This window comes from Canis lupus, chromosome 20 (genome assembly GCF_011100685.1).
Source record: "Canis lupus familiaris isolate Mischka breed German Shepherd chromosome 20, alternate assembly UU_Cfam_GSD_1.0, whole genome shotgun sequence".
Classification (NCBI taxonomy): Eukaryota; Metazoa; Chordata; class Mammalia; order Carnivora; family Canidae; genus Canis; species Canis lupus.
Genome location: NC_049241.1, coordinates 38918726 through 38937976, shown reverse-complemented (window position 1 = coordinate 38937976; position 19251 = coordinate 38918726). Strand labels below are relative to the sequence as shown.

The following is a 19251-nucleotide window of genomic DNA, read 5'->3' as shown; positions in this document are numbered from 1 at the left end:
CCAGAATAAGATTTCTAAAATCTGAAAAAAATTATTTAAAAAAAACACTTCGGGTGTTGAAAAGCAATCAATGTATAGGTGGATCTTTTTTTTCCTTGTTTTTATTTAAATTCCAGTTACCATACAGTGTAATAGTAGTTTTGGGCGCAGAATTTAGTGATTCGGCACTTCCATACAATGCCCATTGGTCATTACAACAAGTGCGCTAATTAATTCCCATCATCTATTTCACCCATCTCCCCAGCCCTCTACCCTCTGGTAGCTGTTGATTCTTGAAGGAAGGGATGCATATGGGAAGAGTTCATGTTTATTTTGGCTTTTTTCCACAGAGAATTTTTTAGTTTACTATGATGTGATGGAGCAAGCAGATCCCAAACAGAAAGTAGTAGTCTTTCTGGGATGAGGAAACAGACATTGGAGTTTGGAACTCTCAGGGGAACTGATAAGAAGTAAGAGGTTAAAACCCAGAAAGGAGAGAACCTCAGAGAATAGGACCTTAATCTGCTTACAGACTCCCCCTAAGTAATAGAATGAGTTTTAGCTTCTTTTGGGCTGTATTAGACTCAAGGAATCTTAGTAGAAAAGTACAGCTAACAAACTGAGTAGATCTTACCAGCCACATAATATTGATGAGAAAAATATTGATGAGTTCAAGGACTGGCAAGTTACAGGGGCCTTGGTAAAACATTTCTTTCTCTTGAGATCCCTAAAGGAATATCCCCTAAATGTAGGGCCATGCTCTTGGATAAAGGAAAAACCAAAGGTATGTGGGCAAAAGTGAAATAGTCCAGTCCTAACAAAGTATAAACCTCTGAAAACACACGGGATGTTAGAAGAACATAAAAACACTCAATACGGTCATCCAGAAATAGCAACTGTAATGGGTTAGTGTGTTTCCCATTTTTTTATGCATGGTAGTTTTACTCTGTTCCCTGTAATAAGCTAATTATCCTTTATCCTTCTTATCCCACGCTTAATAATATTACCTTGATGGTATATCTTTCTTTTTTGTTTTGTTTTGTTTTTTTCTTCCTTAGTTCCTATGACTATTCCTGTTTTCACTCTTCCTCTTGGGCTCCCCTTTGTTATTCTTCTCAGACTCCTACTCCTCTTCCAAGCCCTTATACTATTGATTCATGAGCTTTATCTCTACTCTCATCATTTATGTGCAAAGCGTGCCTGTCTTGTCTGGGTGGAATAAGGCAGATGGTTTAATTACGGATGTAGAGGTGAGACCAGTAAAAGGAAATAAGTTGAATGACAGCAAGAGGATAAATATTGTAGGGGATTGTAGGCCATGTGAGGGGAGGTCTTTTATTGAATGAGCCAGGAAGCCACCAAAAACTTTCAGAAAGAAAAGGGATATGTTTTATTTAATTTTAAATGTATTATTCTGGGCTGCTTTGTTGAAACTAGGACTATATTGGGACAAGGTTAGAAGCAGAGAGACTTGGTAGAATATTACACTAGTCCGTGGAAGACAAAATGATAACTTGAATTCATGTGTTCACTGGAGTGATAAGAAGTGGTAAGGTGCAGTATATATTTTGAAGTTAGAGCTGAAAGGATTTGCTGAGCGTGTAGAGACAAAGAAGAATTGAAGATGACTCCAGAGTCTTTTGTCTTAATAACTGTGAGGATGTGGTTGCCATTCACTGAAATGTGGATGTTTGGGAATGGATATTTAGGAAAGAAATTGAAGGATTCAATTTTCAACAGGTTAAATTTGAAATGATCCTTAGATACTCAGGTGTCAGGTAAGCAGCTGACTATGTGAATGTGGAGTTTTGGGGAGATTTTGGAGCTTCAGACTCCATGATTTGGAATCCTCAGCTTTCAAACAATATTTAAAGGTACAGGGCTGGATAAGAACAGAAAAGGAATTACTATAGATAAAGAAGAAGCAAGGTGAAGAGAGAGTACTGGGGAACTGTAGTATTTAAAGATAGGATAAAGAGGAGAATCTGTCAAAAGAATCTGAAAAGTTGGGATCCCTGGGTGGTGCAGCGGTTTGGCGCCTGCCTTTGGCCCAGGGCGTGATCCTGGAGACCCGGGATTGAATCCCACGTTGGGCTCCCGGTGCATGGAGCCTGCTTCTCCCTCTGCCTATGTCTCTGCCTCTCTCTCTCTCTCTCTCTGTGACTATCATAAATAAATAAAAATTAAAAAAAAAAAGAATCTGAAAAGTTGTGGCCAGGGAAGTAGATAATGTAACAGTAGTGTCTTGGAGACCAATCAAAGGAAATAATTAGAGAGTGGATTAATCAAATATGTCTGGTGTTGTTGAAGTTGAGTAAGACTGAAGATCTTGTTAGCACTTCACATATATTGGTAAGAGTGAAAACCTGATAAAAGATTTGACAGAAAATGAAAGAAGAGGAATTAGAATACAGTAGACTCAAGTTATGGCCCTTAAACCATAACTGATGGCGGATGGCACCATACTTGGTTTGGGGATAATTTTTCTGTGTAGTCCTTTTAGAAGAATCATCTAGGGCACTGGTGGCTCAGTCAGTTAAGCATCTAACTCTTGATTTCGGCTCAGGTCATGATTTCAGGGTCACGAGATCGGGTTCTGCATTTGGCCCCGTGGTCAGCAGGGAGTCTGCTTGAGATTCTCTCCCTCTCTGCCCCTCTCCCTGCTCTCTCTCTCTCTCTCTCTCTCTCTCTCACACACACACACACACACATGCACACACTCAAATCTTTAAAGAAATCATCTGATTCAAAATAAGTCAGTCAGAGAAAGACAAATATATGATTTCACTCACATGAGGAATTTAAGAAATAAAGCAGATTAATATAGGAGAAGGGAAAGGAAAATAAGATAAAAATAGAGAAGGAGGCAACCATAAGACACTCAACTTTAGAGAACAAAATGAGGGTTGCTGGAAGAGGGGTATGCAGGGGATGGGCTAAATGAGTGATGGGCATTAAGGAGCGCACTTTCCAGGATGAGCATTGGGTATTATTATATGGAAGTGCTGAATCATTAAATTCTGCTCCTGAAACCAATACTATGCTATATGTTAACTAACTTGAATTTAAATTAAAAAAATTATCTGATTCTTAACCATTATTTTATTTTGAGAAATTTTAAATCTATACAGAGGTTACAAGAATAATATAAGTAGCACTTATATCCATTTCCATAGATTCACTGGTTACCATCATTTTGCCATATTGAGCTTCCCTAACCTCTGCTTTTAATATAAGAGTAAATTTTAGACATTCTAAGACTTCACTGTTAAATACTTGAGTATGTATCTTCTAAGAAAAAGACATTCTTTAACATAATCACAATATAATATACTCAAGAAATTTAATGATACAAATAGTACTATAAAATACCTAGTTCAAAAAAAAAATACCTGGTTCATATTCAAATATCCCTAATTTTCCCAAAAACATCCTTTATAGCTGTTTTGTTTGTTTGCTTTTTTTTGGTGGGGGTATGGTCCAAGATCCAATCAAGAATTAAGTATTGTCAGGCTTCCAGTTATGGAATGAATAAGTCATGGGGAAAAGAGATAGAGCACAAAGAATATAGTCACTGTAAAAGTGTTGTATGGTGACAGAACTTGTGGTGAGCATAGCATAATATATAGAGATGTTGAATCACTATGTTGTACACCTGAAACTAATGTAACATTCTGTGTCAACTATACTCAAATAAAAAAAATTTAAATTTTTCATTATTGGTGTATAGAAATGCAACAGAAAAGCTCTCAGTTTTTTCCCATCGAGGATGAAGTTAGCTGTGGGTTTTTTTGTATGTGGCCTTTATTATGTTGAGGTATGTTTCCTCTAGACCTACTTTGTTGAGGGTCTTTATCATGAATATATATTGTACTTTGTCAAATTTTTTTTAATCTATTGAGATCATACGGTTCTTATCCTTTCTTTTATTAATGTGATATATTGTGTCAATTGATTTGTGGATATTGAACCACCCTTGCAACCCCGGAATAAATCCTACCTGATCATGGTGAATGATTCTTTTAATGTACTGTTGGACTATATTTGCTAGTATTTTGTTGAGAATTTTTACATCTATGTTCTTCAGGGATATTGGCCCCTGGTTGCTTTTTTAGTGGGGTCTTTGTCTGGTTTTGGAATCTGGGTAGTGCTGGTCTCATGGAATGAATTTGGAAGTTTTCCTTCCATTTCTGTTTTTTTTTTTTTTTTTTTTTTTGGAACGGTTTCAGAAGCATAGGTATTAACTCTTTAAATGTTTATAAAATAAATGATTAAGTGTAAATGGATTCTGTGACTAAGTGGAAATTGACAGTTGTGTTGCTTTGACAGGTTGTAAAGGTAAGCCCCTCACAGCTTGAGACCTTCCAGAGACCACAATGCAGGGCCACCCCTTTAACAGGAAGAGTGAGTGCACAGGAACCCCTGGGAGAGAATGGATTTGTATGTCTAGATTATGTTATTCATTTGAAATATGGGAAATCTCTGAGTCAGCACCATAGAATAACAGCAGTTTATGATCTTTAATAGTACTAAGGTTTGTTTAATCTTTGGGTAGCAGGCATTGAGTACAATGTAAAATGGCAGGCTCTAAATGGCTTAAAAATATGCTTATTTGGATTATATTAAAAGCAGTTAGATGTATAAAAATTTTGGCACTTGTGGGCTCTGAGCTAATGGTGTTTCCTTGCTGTGAAGAAGTAAATAGCATAAGGGCCCAATATAGAGGAGGTCACTTTCACACATTTATGTAACACCATTACATTTGAAACACTTATAAATATTTTTTTTATTTTGAATTGTGGAAAATTAGTCATTCGAATTAGGAATGGCTAACTTCTGTAGTCTTAGGAATTGTCAGTTTTACTGATCACTAACCAAATTTCAGTTTATTTTTTTTATTTTATTTTTTTTTAACAAATTTCAGTTTAATTGAAAAATAATTGGATGATGGGCATTGAGGAGGGTACTTGATGTAATGAGCACTGTGTGTTATATGCAACTGATAAATCACTAATTTCTACCTCTGAAACTAATTTAAAAAAAAGAATAAAAGGAAAAATATATCTTTTATCCCAGAAAAAAAGCTTCTAAATCTAGGGTCAAATTATAATGGACTAAATTTATTTTAGGAGGGAGATACCAGATATTACAGATAGGCCAGTGACATACTCTTATGTTCTTTCTGTTCAAGGAATTATTCATGTTCATATTAATTTTTGGATATTACTTCTTTAGTCTGGTTTAATGAGCCTGGTTTCAAAGTGGAGTGAGTGTGTGTGGGAGGATATACATAGGAGCATACATGTGCCATATAAGGAGCACATAGAACAGCATCAATTTCCCCTAAATGTTCCACTTTCCCTCTTTATTAGATAATTTTCATCAGCTTACAACTTCTTGAACTCATTACTTGTTTTTTTCACAGCAAAATTTCTCAAGATTGGCTATGCAACAGTGCTTATTGAATATGAATAAGTATATTTGGTACATTATGTTCATTTTTGCCTTCTTTATAGTTTTTATTTTTAAAAACACATACATATAATTCTGTAACAAAACTTACTTATACCACTAGAGTAAAATAAGCAAAGCCTGTTTATGGGAAAACCAGAACAAAGTTAATTGTATTTGTAGTTGGTTGAACATCTGTCCAGGAATGTTTATCAATTCTTTCTTTGTGCCAATGATCTATTACACTTCTATTAGTTCCTACTCGTGTGTCTTCATCTTCAGCTCATTCTCTGAAATATATACATACTTAGTAAAACATAATGGGTAAATGAGTAAGTTAGAGACTTTAATAATTTGATACTAATATAGTAGGTTTCTGATGGCAAACAATGGGTTATAACCCTAATCCATAGCCATATTGAATAAAAACAACTAGATGAGGAGTGCCTGAGTGGCTCAGTTGGTTAAGAGTCTGACTCTTGATTTTGGCTCAGGTCATGATCTCAAGGTCCTTGGGATTGAGCCCTGGGTTCAGTAGAGAGTCTGCTTGAAGATTTCTCTCCCTCTCTCTCTGCACCTCTCTGCCACTTGTGCATGCTTTCTCTAAATAAACAAGTAAATCTTTAAAAAATAAGTAAATAAAAAATAAATAAAAAACGACATGACCTAGAAATAGAAATTAAAACTTTTCCTTAAAATTATTAGAAAGAAAAAAATTATTAGAAAGATCTAACATAGCTCACAGAATGAAAGGAAAAGATATACCAGTTACAAAAGGATAAAAGCTAGAATATAGCAACTTACTTAATGAACAGTCTCTTTGGGTGCCACTCTTCAAGTTTTACTATTTTCCAAACCGTATGGCTCTTTTTGACATTCACATTATCAGGAAAGTGGCAGAAGAGCAGAGATTGGGTTGTGTGTATGCAATGGATTTAATAGATGCAAACAAACAAACAAACAAAACACAACCCATTTGATTAAATCATTACTCATTTAAACCACATATTTTGGGAGGAGGGGCAAGATGGCTGAGGAGTAGGGTCCCCAACAAATTACCTAGATAACCTTCAAATCATCCTGAAAATCTACGAATTCGGCCTGAGATTTAAAGAGAGAGCAGCTGGAATGCTACAGTGAGAAGAGTTCGCGCTTCTATCAAGGTAGGAAGACAGGGGGGGGGGGGGGGGGGGATAAACAAAAGGCATCCAAGGGGGAGGGGCCCCGCGAGGAGCTGGGCTAAGACCCGGGCGAGTGCCCCCAGGACAGGAAAGCTCCGTCCCAGAGAAGCAGGAGCTTCACCAATCTTCCTGGGCAGAAAGGCCTTCGCAGGGAGTTAGAGCAGGACCCCAGGAGGGCGGGGATGCCCTCAGGCTCCCTGGGATGCAAACAGACACCTGCGCGCCCAGGAGAGTGCGCCGTGATCCCTAAGGGCTGCAGCGCACACGCATTGACCCAGGAGCAGCTCGGGGGGCCTCGGGAGGCGGCTCCGTGGAGAGGCAGGCTGCGCGGCCTGGAGCGCGAATCCAACAGCGCAGGGCCGGGAGCACTGGGCGCCGGGACACAGCCCAGGATCCGGCCTCCCCTCGGGACAGGCAGAGGCCGGGAAGGCCCAGGACCACAAGGACTCTCCTGCCCGGAGCTGAGCAGATCAGCGGCCCCGCCCCGGAGCCTCTAGGCCCTGCGGACGGAGAGCTCTGTAGATACTGCGGGAGCTGAATCCAGGGCTCCAGAGCTGGACGCCGCCACTGTGATTGTTCCTCCTGGGGCCTCACGGGGTAAACAACCCCCACTGAGCCCTGCACCAGGCAGGGGCTTAGCAGCATCCCCAAGTGCTAACACCTGAAATCAGCACTACAGGCCCCTCCCCCAGAAGACCAACTAGAGGGACAAGTTCCAGGGGAAGTCAAGGGACTTAAAGTATACAGAATCAGAAGATACTCCCCCGTGTTTTTTGTTTTTTGTTTTTGTTTTTTTTTTTTTGCTTTTTGATTTCTGTTTGCTTCCCCCACCCTTTTTTCCCTTTCTCTTTCTCTTTTAATTCTCTTTTTTTTTCTTTTTTCTTCCTTTTTTTTCTTCCTTTTTTCTTTTTCTCTTTTCTTTCCTTCTTTCTCTCCTCTTTTTCTCCTTTTCCCAATACAACTTGTTTTTGGCCACTCTGCACTGAGCAAAATGACTAGAAGGAAAACCTCACCTCAAAAGAAAGAATCAGAAACAGTCCTCTCTCCCACAGAGTTACAAAATCTGGATTACAATTCAATGTCAGAAAGCCAATTCAGAAGCACTATTATACAGCTACTGGTGGCTCTAGAAAAAAGCATAAAGGACTCAAGAGACTTCATGACTGCAGAATTTAGATCCAATCAGGCAGAAATTAAAAAGCAATTGAATGAGATGCAATCCAAACTAGAAGTCCTAATGACAAGGGTTAACGAGGTGGAAGAACGAGTGAGTGACATAGAAGACAAGTTGATGGCAAAGAGGGAAACTGAGGAAAAAAGAGACAGACAATTAAAGACCATGAAGACAGATTAGGGGAAATAAACGTCAGCCTGAGGAAGAAAAGCCTACGTTTAATTGGGGTTCCCGAGGGCGCCGAAAGGGCCAGAGGGCTAGAATATGTATTTGAACAAATCATAGCTGAAAACTTTCCTAATCTGGGAAGGGAAACAGGCATTCAGATCCAGGAAATAGAGATCCCCCGCTAAAATCAATAAAACCCGTTCAACACCTCGACATTTAATAGTGAAGCTTGCAAATTCCAAAGATAAAGAGAAGATCCTTAAAGCAGCAAGAGACAAGAAATCCCTGACTTTTATGGGGAGGAGTATTAGGGTAACAGCAGACCTCTCCACAGAGACCTGGCAGGCCAGAAAGGGCTGGCAGGATATATTCAGGGTCCTAAATGAGAAGAACATGCAACCAAGAATACTTTATCCAGCAAGGCTCTCATTCAAAATGGAAGGAGAGATAAAGAGCTTCCAAGACAGGCAGGAACTGAAAGAATATGTGTGTGACCTCCAAACCAGCTCTGCAAGAAATTTTAAGAGGGGACTCTTAAAATTCCCCTTTAAGAAGAAGTTCAGTGGAACAATCCACAAAAACAAGGACTGAATAGATATCATGATGACACTAAACTCATATCTTTCAATAGTAACTCTGAACATGAACAGGCTTAATGACCCCATCAAAAGGCGCAGGGTTTCAGACTGGATAAAAAAGCAGGACCCATCTATTTGCTGTCTACAAGAGACTCATTTTAGACAGAAGGACACCTACAACCTGAAAATAAAAGGTTGGAGAACCATTAAACATTCGAATGGTCCTCAAAAGAAAGCAGGGGTAGCCATCCTTATATCAGATAAACTAAAATTTACCCCGAAGACTGTAGTGAGAGATGAAGAGGGACACTATCTCATACTTAAAGGATCTATCCAACAAGAGGACTTAACAATCCTCAATATATATGCCCCGACTGTGGGAGCTGCCAAATATTTAAATCAATTAATAGCCAAAGTGAGGACATACTTAGATAATAATACACTTATACTTGGTGACTTCAATCTAGCTCTTTCTACCCTCGATAGGTCTTCTAAGCACAACATCTCCAAAGAAACGAGAGCTTTAAATGATACACTGGACCAGATGGATTTCACAGATATCTACAGAACTTTACATCCAAACTCAACTGAATACACATTCTTCTCAAGAGCCCATGGAACTTTCTCCAGAATAGACCACATACTGGGTCACAAATCGGGTCTGAACCGATACCAAAAGATTGGGATCATCCCCTGCATATTCTCAGACCATAATGCCTTGAAATTAGAACTAAATCACAACAAGAAGTTTGGAAGGACCTCAAACACGTGGAGGTTAAGGACCATCCTGCTAAAAGATGAAAGGGTCAACCAGGAATTAAGGAAGAATTAAAAAGATTCATGGAAACTAATGAGAATAAAGATACAACCGTTCAAAATCTTTGGGATGCAGCAAAAGCAGTCCTAAGGGAGAAATACATCACAATACAAGCATCCATTCAAAAACTGGAAAGAACTCAAATACAAAAGCTAACCTTACACATAAAGGAGCTAGAGAAAAAAACAGCAAATAGATCCTACACCCAGCAGAAGAGATTTAATAAAGATTCGAGCAGAACTCAATGAAATCGAGACCAGAATAGCTGTGGAACAGATCAACAGAACCAGGAGTTGGTTCTTTGAAAGAATTAATAAGATAGATAAACCATTAGCCAGCCTTATTAAAAAGAAGAGAGAGAAGACTCAAATTAATAAAATCATGAATGAGAAAGGAGAGATCACTACCAACACCAAGGAAATACAAACGATTTTAAAAACATATTGTGAACAGCTATATGCCAATAAATCAGGCAATCTAGAAGAAATGGACGCATTCCTGGAAAGCCACAAACTACCAAAACTGGAAAAGGAAGAAACAGAAAACCTGAACAGGCCAATAACCAGGGAGGAAATTGAAGCAGTCATCCAAGACCTCACAAGACACAAGAGTCCAGGGCCAGATGGCTTCCCAGGGGAATTCTATCAAACGTTTAAAGAAGAAACCATACCTATTCTACTAAAGCTGTTTGGAAAGATAGAAAGAGATGGAGTACTTCCAAATTTGTTCTATGAGGCCGGCATCACCTTAATTCCAAAACCAGACAAAGACCCCACCAAAAAGGAGAATTACAGACCAATATCCCTGATGAACATGGATGCAAAAATTCTCAACAAGATACGAGCCAATAGGATCCAACAGTACATTAACAAGATTATTCACCATGACCGAGTAGGATTTATCCCCGGGAAACATGGCTCGTTCAACACTCGTAAAACAATCAGTGTGATTCATCATATCAGCAAGAGAAAAACCAAGAACCATATGATCCTCTCATTAGATGCAGAGAAAGCATTTGACAAAATACAGCATCCATTCCTGATCAAAACTCTTCAGAATGTAGGGATAGAGGGAACGTTCCTCAACATCTTAAAAGCCATCTATGAAAAGCCCACAGCAAATATCATTCTCAATGGGGAAGCACTGGGAGCCTTTCCCCTAAGATCAGGAACAAGACAGGGATGTCCACTCTCACCACTGCTATTCAACACAGTACTGGAAGTCCTAGCCTCAGCAATCAGACAACAAAAAGACATTAAAGGCATTCAAATTGGCAAAGAAGAAGTCAAACTCTCCCTCTTCGCCGATGACATGATACTCTACATAGAAAACCCAAAAGCCTCCACCCCAAGATTGCTAGAACTCATACAGCAATTTGGCAGCGCGGCAGGATACAAAATCAATGCCCAGAAATCAGTGGCTTTTCTATACACAAACAATGAGACAGAAGAAAGAGAAATTAAGCAGTCAATCCCATCTACAATTGCACCCTAAAGCATAAGATACCTAGGAATAAACCTAACCAAAGAGGTAAAGGATGTATACCCTCAAAACTATAGAACACTTCTGAAAGAAATTGAGGAAGACACAAAGAGGTGGAAAAATATTCCATGCTCATGGACTGGCAGAATTAATATTGTGAAAATGTCCATGTTACCCAGGGCAATTTACACGTTTAATGCAATCCCTATCAAAATACCATGGACTTTCTTCAGAGAGTTAGAACAAATTATTTTAAGATTTGTGTGGAATCTGAAAAGACCCCGAATAGCTAGGGGAATTTTAAAAAAGAGAACCATATCTGGGGGCATCACATGCCAGATTTCAGGTTGTACTACAAAGCTGTGGTCATAAGACAGTGTGGTACTGGCACAAAAACAGACACATAGATCAATGGAACAGAATAGAGAACCCAGAAGTGGACCCTGAACTTTATGGTCAACTAATATTCGATAAAGGAGGAAAGACTATCCATTGGAAGAAAGACAGTCTCTCCAATAAATGGTGCTGGGAAAATTGGACATCCACATGCAGAAGAATGAAACTAGAGCACTCTCTCACCATACACAAAGATAAACTCAAAATGGATGAAAGATCTAAATATGAGACAAGATTCCATCAAAATCCTAAGGAGAACACAGGCAACACCCTTTTTGAACTCGGCCACAGTAACTTCTTGCATGACACATCCACGAAGGCAAAAGAAACAAAAGCAAAAATGAACTATTGGGACTTCATCAAGATAAGAAGCTTTTGCACAGCAAAGGATACAGTCAACAAAACTAAAAGACAACCTACAGAATGGGAGAAGATATTTGCAAATGACGTATCAGATAAAGGGCTAGTTTCCAAGATCTATAAAGAACTTATTAAACTCAACACCAAAGAAACAAACAATCCAGCATGAAATGGGCAAAAGACATGAACAGAAATCTCACAGAGGAAGACATAGACATGGCCAACATGCATATGAGAAAATGCTCTGCATCACTTGCCATCAGGGAAATACAAATCAAAACCACAATGAGATACCACCTCACACCAGTGAGAATGGGGCAAATTAACAAGGCAGGAAACAACAAATGTTGGAGAGGAAGTGGAGAAAGGGGAACCCTCTTACACTGTTGGTGGGAATGTGAACTGGTACAGCCACTCTGGAAAACTGTGTGGAGGTTCCTCAAAGAGTTAAAAATAGACCTGCCCTACGACCCAGCAATTGCACTGTTGGGGATTTACCCCAAAGATACAAATGCAATGAAACGCTGGGACACCTGCACCCCGATGTTTATAGCAGCAATGGCCACGATAGCCAAACTGTGGTTGGAGCCTCGGTGTCCAACGAAAGATGAATGGATAAAGAAGATGTGGTTTATGTATACAATGGAATATTACTCAGCTATTAGAAATGACAAATACCCACCATTTGCTTCAACGTGGATGGAACTGGAGGGTATTATGCTGAGTGAAGTAAGTCAGTCGGAGAAGGACAAACATTATATGTTCTCATTCATTTGGGGAATATAAATAATAGTGAAAGGGAATATAAGGGAAGGGAGAAGAAATGTGTGGGAAATATCAGAAAGGGAGACAGAAAGTAAAGACTGCTAACTCTGGGAAACGAACTAGGGGTGGTAGAAGGGGAGGAGGGCGGGTGGTGGGAGTGAATGGGTGACGGGCACTGGGGTTTATTCTGTATGTTAGTAAATTGAACACCAATAAAAAATAAATTAAAAAAAAATAAAAATAAAAATAAAAATGGACTTGAAGAGTGACAAGCAAGACGGTGGAATGGGAGTTTTCTACCATGTCCTCACAGAAGCATCAATCTTTAAAACTAGCAATGGACGAGATTACCTTTGTGTAATCTGGATTCAGGACTTAGATAATGGACATTACGTTCCGGATGCTACTTTTGAAGTTTTACATTGTTTTCCATTTCTGCTCTGTTGAGATTCCACTCAAGAAATGTAGCATACTGTTGAAGCGAAAAATCTGAGAATAGATGCATTGAAGAGGATAAGAAAAGTTTCACTTTACCTGTGTCATCCTTCCCAAAGGAGTCACAGCTTATTGCCAAGAGAGATTCACTTGGCCTGCAGTTTTTCTACTAGGGGATTGTGAGAGCAGTGAATGAGCACTTAAGTTTCTTGCCATATAGGATGCTGCCCTAGAGGCCTGCTTTTTTCTCATCATACGTAGAATCCTGAAGTAATCAGCACAGCAAAGTGGTTGAGAAAGGCTGGAAGCAGTTAAGAGATGGGACTCACAGCAACCAGAGCTCAGAAGTCATCAAAGAACCACAGATCTGACTGACTAACCACTTTAGAGGCTCCATGCTTAGAATCCTGAAGTAATCAGCACAGCAAAGTGGTTGAGAGAGGCTGGAAGCTGGTAAGAGATGTGAGGACTCATAACAACCAGGGCTCACAAATCATCATAGAACCACAGATCTGACTAACTAGCCACTTTAGAGACTCCCACCAAGAAGCCTGCCTATAAACCAGTGGGAACATCTTCCTACAGATTCTTCTAACTGGCTCATGGACACTTAGAATGTTCTGGCTGCCTTACCCACTCTTCCTGTAACTATATCACCTACATTTCATGTGCTCCATGGATGGTGAGTTGCAAGCCTTTGCATATGACTTGTGATTCTGCAGAAAGCCAGATAAGCTCTGCATGATCAGGAGAAGGCATATGACTCGAGCATTTCAGGTATTGCTCTAGGGAAAGTGAGAAGTTATCAGTCAGCACCTGGCCTGGCTTTGTGAGATCAAGAGAAGGCATATAATATTAAGAATTCTCACTAAAGCAGTAATCAGAGATGTGGAGCTATAGCATATATAGAAAAGATCTAAGAGAGCTTTAGAATTTATTCCTGGATTGACTAGTAAAGGCATTTCTCTCCTGAGGGCCCTCAGTAAAGACTGGAGAAGGTAACTTCTTAGAATAAAAGACAGCAATGCAAAAACATCAGGGAATAAGGAAAATCAAGGAAATATGACACCACCAAATAAGCACATTAATTTTCCATTTACCATCCTAAGAAATAGAGTCTATAAATTGCCTGGAAAGGAATTAAACATTATTTTAAGGAAGCTCAGCAGCTATAAGAGAACGCAGATGGATAGTGAAATCAGGAAAAGAACAAATGAACAAAATGAGAGGTTCAACAGAGAAATGGAACTCAAAATTCTAGAGCTGAAGTATATGGTAAACAAAATAAAAACTGTAATTAATAGTATCAACAACAGACTTGATCAAACAGAAGAAAATATTTGTGAACTCAGAAATAAGTCACTTAAAAATATCCAGTCAGAAGAGAAAAAAGGAAAAAAAAATGAATGAAAAGGAATGAACACAGCCTACTGAGTTTATGACATCATTCTCTTAAACTAATATATGCCTGTGGTAGCCGCCGAGCCCCTCCGAGCTGCTCCCGGGTCAATGCGTGCCCGCTGCAGTCCTTTAGGGAGCTCGGCGCACTCTCCTGGGCGCAGGTGTCTGTTAGTGTCCCAGGGAGCCTGAGGGCATCCCCGCCCTTCCTGGAGTCCTGCTCCAACTCCCTGCGAGTGCCTTTCCACCCGGGAAGATTGGTGTAGCTCCTGCTTCTCTGGGATGGAGCTTTCCTGTCCTGGGGGCACTCGCCCTGGTCTTAGCCCGGCTCCTCGCGGGGCCCCTCCCCCTTGGATCCTTTTTGTTTCTTTAATCCACCCCCCCCCCCCCCCATCTTCCTACCTTGATAGAAGCGCGAACTCTTCTCACTGTAGCATTCCAGCTGTTCTCTCTTTAAATCTCAGGCCGAATTCGTAGATTTTCAGGGTGATTTGAAGGTTATCTAGGTAATTTGGTGGGGACAGGTGATTTGGGGACCCTACTCTTCCACAATCTTGCCTCTCCCCAAGTAGGGACTTTCTATGATTATGGTTCTTACTTATATTATTTCCGTATCTTTTAACTGCTCTCTCCCCTTCTATTCATGCCCTCTTAAACAGTTTATTCTCAACATAGCTGCCAGAGTAATTTTTAAAAAATAGTTAGATCATGTTACTCCTGTGTTTAAAACCTTCCAATGGCTCCTATCTCAGCATAAAAACCAAAGTTCTTACAAAGGCTTACAGGGTTTTATGATCAGACTTTGCCTCCTCTGCTCTACTTATTTCTCAGTCAGCTTCAATTACACTGGCTTCCTTGCTTTTATTCAAACATATCAGATATGCTTCTGCCTTAAAGTTTTTGTTCATGCTGTTTCCTCTCCTTGGAGTACTATGCCTAGCTAAAACTCTGTCACTTCTTTCAAGTCTTTTCTCAAATCTCAATGAGACATATCCTGACTACCATATTTAATTCAGCCTCCTCTAGTCCCCTCACTATCTTAAAACTGAATCCTTCCACAGGACTGCTGCCTCTGGAAACTAACTGTAGCTGCCACCAAGTTGGTTTCTTTGTAGTCTCTGTTTCTTTGGGTAATTGGTTTCCCTTTCTAAGTCTGGGATAGATGGAGCTCAGGTAATAAGCCATTACCATAGTCATAGAGGGGCTGAGAAATCAAGTGTCTGTTATTTTCTGCTTGTATAGTAGAAGGCCACTCTGTCTCTACATTTGGGGTTTTTATCAAAGAAAGGAGTTATAATACTGGAGAGCTAAGAAAAAGAAAACCACAGTTTTCTATAACGCCGCCATTCTTTTCTCCTAGGAATCCTGTTACGGGTAGATTGGAATTCTTTTACTTCTCCCTTATGTCTCTCTCTCTCTCTCTCTCTCTCTCTCTTTTAATTTTTATTTATTCATGAGGTACACAGAGAGAGAGACAGAGGCATAGGCAGAGGAAAAAGCAGGCTCCCTGTAGGGAGCCCAATGCAGGACTTGATCCCAGAATCCTGGGATCACACCCTGAGTCAAAGGCAGATGCTTAACTGTTGACCCACACAGGCATCCCCTCCCAGGCATCCCCTCCCTTATGTCTCTTAAGTAGTCTTTCATACTTGGGTTACTCTTTTGCTCTGATTACATTATGGAGTGATTTATTCAGTACTACCTTGCTATTATTTTTCTCTTGAATTCTGCCCAACATGTATCTTTTCTGTTGAGGTTTGTTATTTTTTCCCCACTGCTGTTATTTTTTGACATCTTAAAAATTGTGGTAAAATATTCATAACATAAAATGAACATTTCAACCATTTTTTTTAAGAGTGTAATCCAGTGGCATTAAGTATATTCACAGTGTTGGCAGCAACCTTCATGAGTATTCGACTCTGGAATTTTTCATCATCCCAAACAGAGACTCTGTAGCTCTTAGGTAACTCCCCATTCCCCCTTCTTTCAGCCCTTGGGAACCTTTCTTCTTTATTTATGAATTTTCCTATTCTAGGTACCTCATGTAAATAGAATCATGCAGTATTTGCTCTTTTGGCTTATTTTACTTAAGATAATGTTTTCAAAGCTCATCCATTTTGTAGAATGTATCAAAATTTCATTTATTTTAATGTTGAATACCATTCCTTTATATATACATATTACATTTCATTTTTCTATTAAACCATCAATGGACACTTTCTTCATAATACTTTTCATTTGGAAAATTTCTCATTGGTTCTTCTGTCCACATTCATTGTCTCTTGTTTTATTTGTGTTTGCCTGTGTTTCATACTTTTCCTTTTTTATTTTTAAAAAGATTTTATTTATTTATTTGGCAGAGAGAGAGAGCAAGCACAAGCAGGGGGAGAGGTAGGCAGAGAGAGAGGGAGAAGCAGGTTCCTCGCTGAGCAGGGAGCTCATAGGGCTCAATCCCAGGACCCTTGGATCATGATTTGAGCCAAAGGCAGATGCTTAACCAACTGAGCCACTCAGGGGCCTGCCATACTTTTCCTTTTTAAAATGGAAGTTATTCATTTCTCTAAACATTATAAACATATAAAAATGTTTATCAGATTTTTATAATATTCTGAAAAGATTTTTTTAATATTATTTTTAAGCCTTGACATTATATTTTCATATGTTTTACAATATTGGCTTTTGGAAATGAAAGATTTTGTTTTTCCTTCCCTTCTCTTCTTCTGAGCATATCCCTCTAGTGCTTCTGCAGTTACCTCTGCCTGCTCCTAAAGCCCCCGTGTAGAACCAAGTCTTAAAACAGAATGCTAGATCTCCTTCCCTAGAGCTATTTGGGGCTATGGCAGATCCTGACCTTAGGCTGAGGGGAGGAGGGGACTGCTTCAGGTCCAATCTGTTTAGCCCTTGAGCTTGCTAAAAGCCATAGTTCCAAGTGAGGTTCAGTAGGAATTTTTTTCTACTTGGCCTGTGGAAAAATGTGTTTGTAATAATTCTATATATGTATTTTAAGAGTCTGTGATACTGATTGTGTATTATGATCTAAGAAAAATAAGTTAGTTTTAGTTTAAACTTAGATTAGTATAAATTGAGGTGAATCCAAAACCTTATGGTTTTAAAATACGAACATTTTAAATTTCCCATGGGTCTCCCTAGTTAAAATAGCTGAACATGTAATAGATGAAACTTTCTCCTTTATTCCATACATCATTTCTGCTTTAATCTTACAAACCACAGCACTCTTATAACATCTCCATGTCTGTTTCCATAGGGTCAAGTTTAAATCTCTTAACCTTGCCCTGACAATACCTTTCTATCTTTTCAGTTTCCCATGTGTCCCCAGCATGAATCTTTTTTAATATGTTAAAAAGTTTTGCTCATTATTTCTCTGTACCTTTTTCATAGCTTGTTAGAGCCAACAGGGCTCTTTCTACCTCCTTGCCTTTCAGACCTAACCTTTCTTTAGGAACATTACTTCCTTCATGATGCTTTATCTGATCATCAGTTTGCAGTGAACTCTGTCCTTCAGAACTGCACTAGAACTCATAGTTGATACCACATAGCACCTATTTGTGCTTAAATTATATTTAAGTTTTGTCATTAAGATTGTAATTTCTCGTCCCGTACCTCCTTGACTCCCCTCTCCCGACTGAAGCCCCGGGGGACTGAAGCGAGACAGGGGGACCATGTTCCGATGCAAGTTGATGACCCTCAACTACCACAACCTGGCTGGCTTCAACTGCAAAGATGAAACAGAATTTAGAAACTCTATTGTTTGGCTTGAAGACCAGAAAATCAGACACTACAAGATCGAAGAGAGAGGTGATTTAAGAAACATCCACAGCAGTGACTGGCCCAAGTTCTTTGAAAAATATCTCAGAGATGTTAACTGTCTTCTCAAGATTCAAGATTGACAAGATGCAATTGACTGGCTTCTTGGTTTAGCTGTTAGACTTGAATGTGGAGATAATGCTGAAAAATACAAGGACTTGGCACCTGATAATACAAAAATGCTGACAATGCAGCTAAAGATGCTGAGCTATTTATCAATTTGGATGTAAATAATCCTGATTTTAAGGCTGGCTTTGGCTAACCTTCTTCAGATTCAGCGTCCTGATGATTACCTGGTAATGCTTAAGGCAATTCACGTTTTGGTCCAGGAGTGCCTGACACAAGATGCAGTTGCTAAAGCAAACCAAACAAAAGAGGGCTTGCCTGTTGCAATAGATAAACACAGTCTTGGTTTTGACACAGGAGATGCAGTTCATAATGAAACTGCTCAAATTCTGCAATTGCTGAATATAGCTCAGAGAGCTACAGAAAAAAAAAAATTAATGAAGCCATAGTAGCTGTTCAGGCAATTATTGCTGATCCAAAGACAAACCACAGACTGGAGAAAGTTGGAAGATGAATGTTTTAGGATTTCAGCTTCTCACCTACTTAGTATAATTGGGAACCATGTTATGCTCTGGCATGTATTTGGAAATCAAATGTCACATTTTTGAGGGAAGAATCCTAGAAAATTGACTATGTTCTTGAGATTTACCATCATTCCTTTTTCTTTAATAAAGTTCAGGAAAGTGGGAAAAAATTGTAATTTGTCTGATTGTTTCTATAAATCTCCTGATTATCTTTATAGCATTAACACATATAAAAATAATTTCAGAAATTAACATTTATACCCAGTTATCCAGTAGTTTGGAGAAATAAAGGATGGCTTATCATTCAGTTCAGTTTTGCGTAGGAAGTCATTAAGACTTCCTCTTTTTCAGGTCTGGCATTTGCCATTGGCTGTACTCTTCATCTGAGAAGTTCAGCATGACTTACTTTTTAAAAATTAAAGTAAAAAAAAATTAAAGTAAATTAAACCATTTATTTAAAAAGTATTGTAGTAGTACTTGAAATAATTGGTCAAGTTGAGTCTAGGAATCACTACCTTGGATGCTAATGACACAAGGAAAAAAATGTATCACATTTTACTCTCACAAAGTCCTTGATGAAAGCTTTTATTTTAATCAGCTTATAAATTTGATGAATATGGATAATGCTCTGGCATCATTCCAAGAAGATTCT

At 39.1% G+C, this 19251-nt stretch overlaps 1 protein-coding gene, 1 non-coding gene and 1 pseudogene across 11 annotated transcripts in view; 2 read left to right on the top strand and 1 right to left on the bottom strand.

Annotated features, from left to right (window-relative positions):
* DOCK3 (dedicator of cytokinesis 3) overlaps positions 1-19251 on the top strand; it is a 504793-nt gene that overhangs the window by 173936 nt on the left and 311606 nt on the right. The gene's annotated exons all lie outside the window — the stretch shown is intronic.
* MIR8799A (microRNA mir-8799a) lies at positions 6926-7019 on the bottom strand. Its single transcript, NR_128739.1, is given in 1 exon segment — positions 6926-7019. It is a non-coding gene; the product is annotated as a microRNA mir-8799a (primary transcript).
* On the top strand, positions 17297-18757 carry LOC100688337 (annotated as a pseudogene).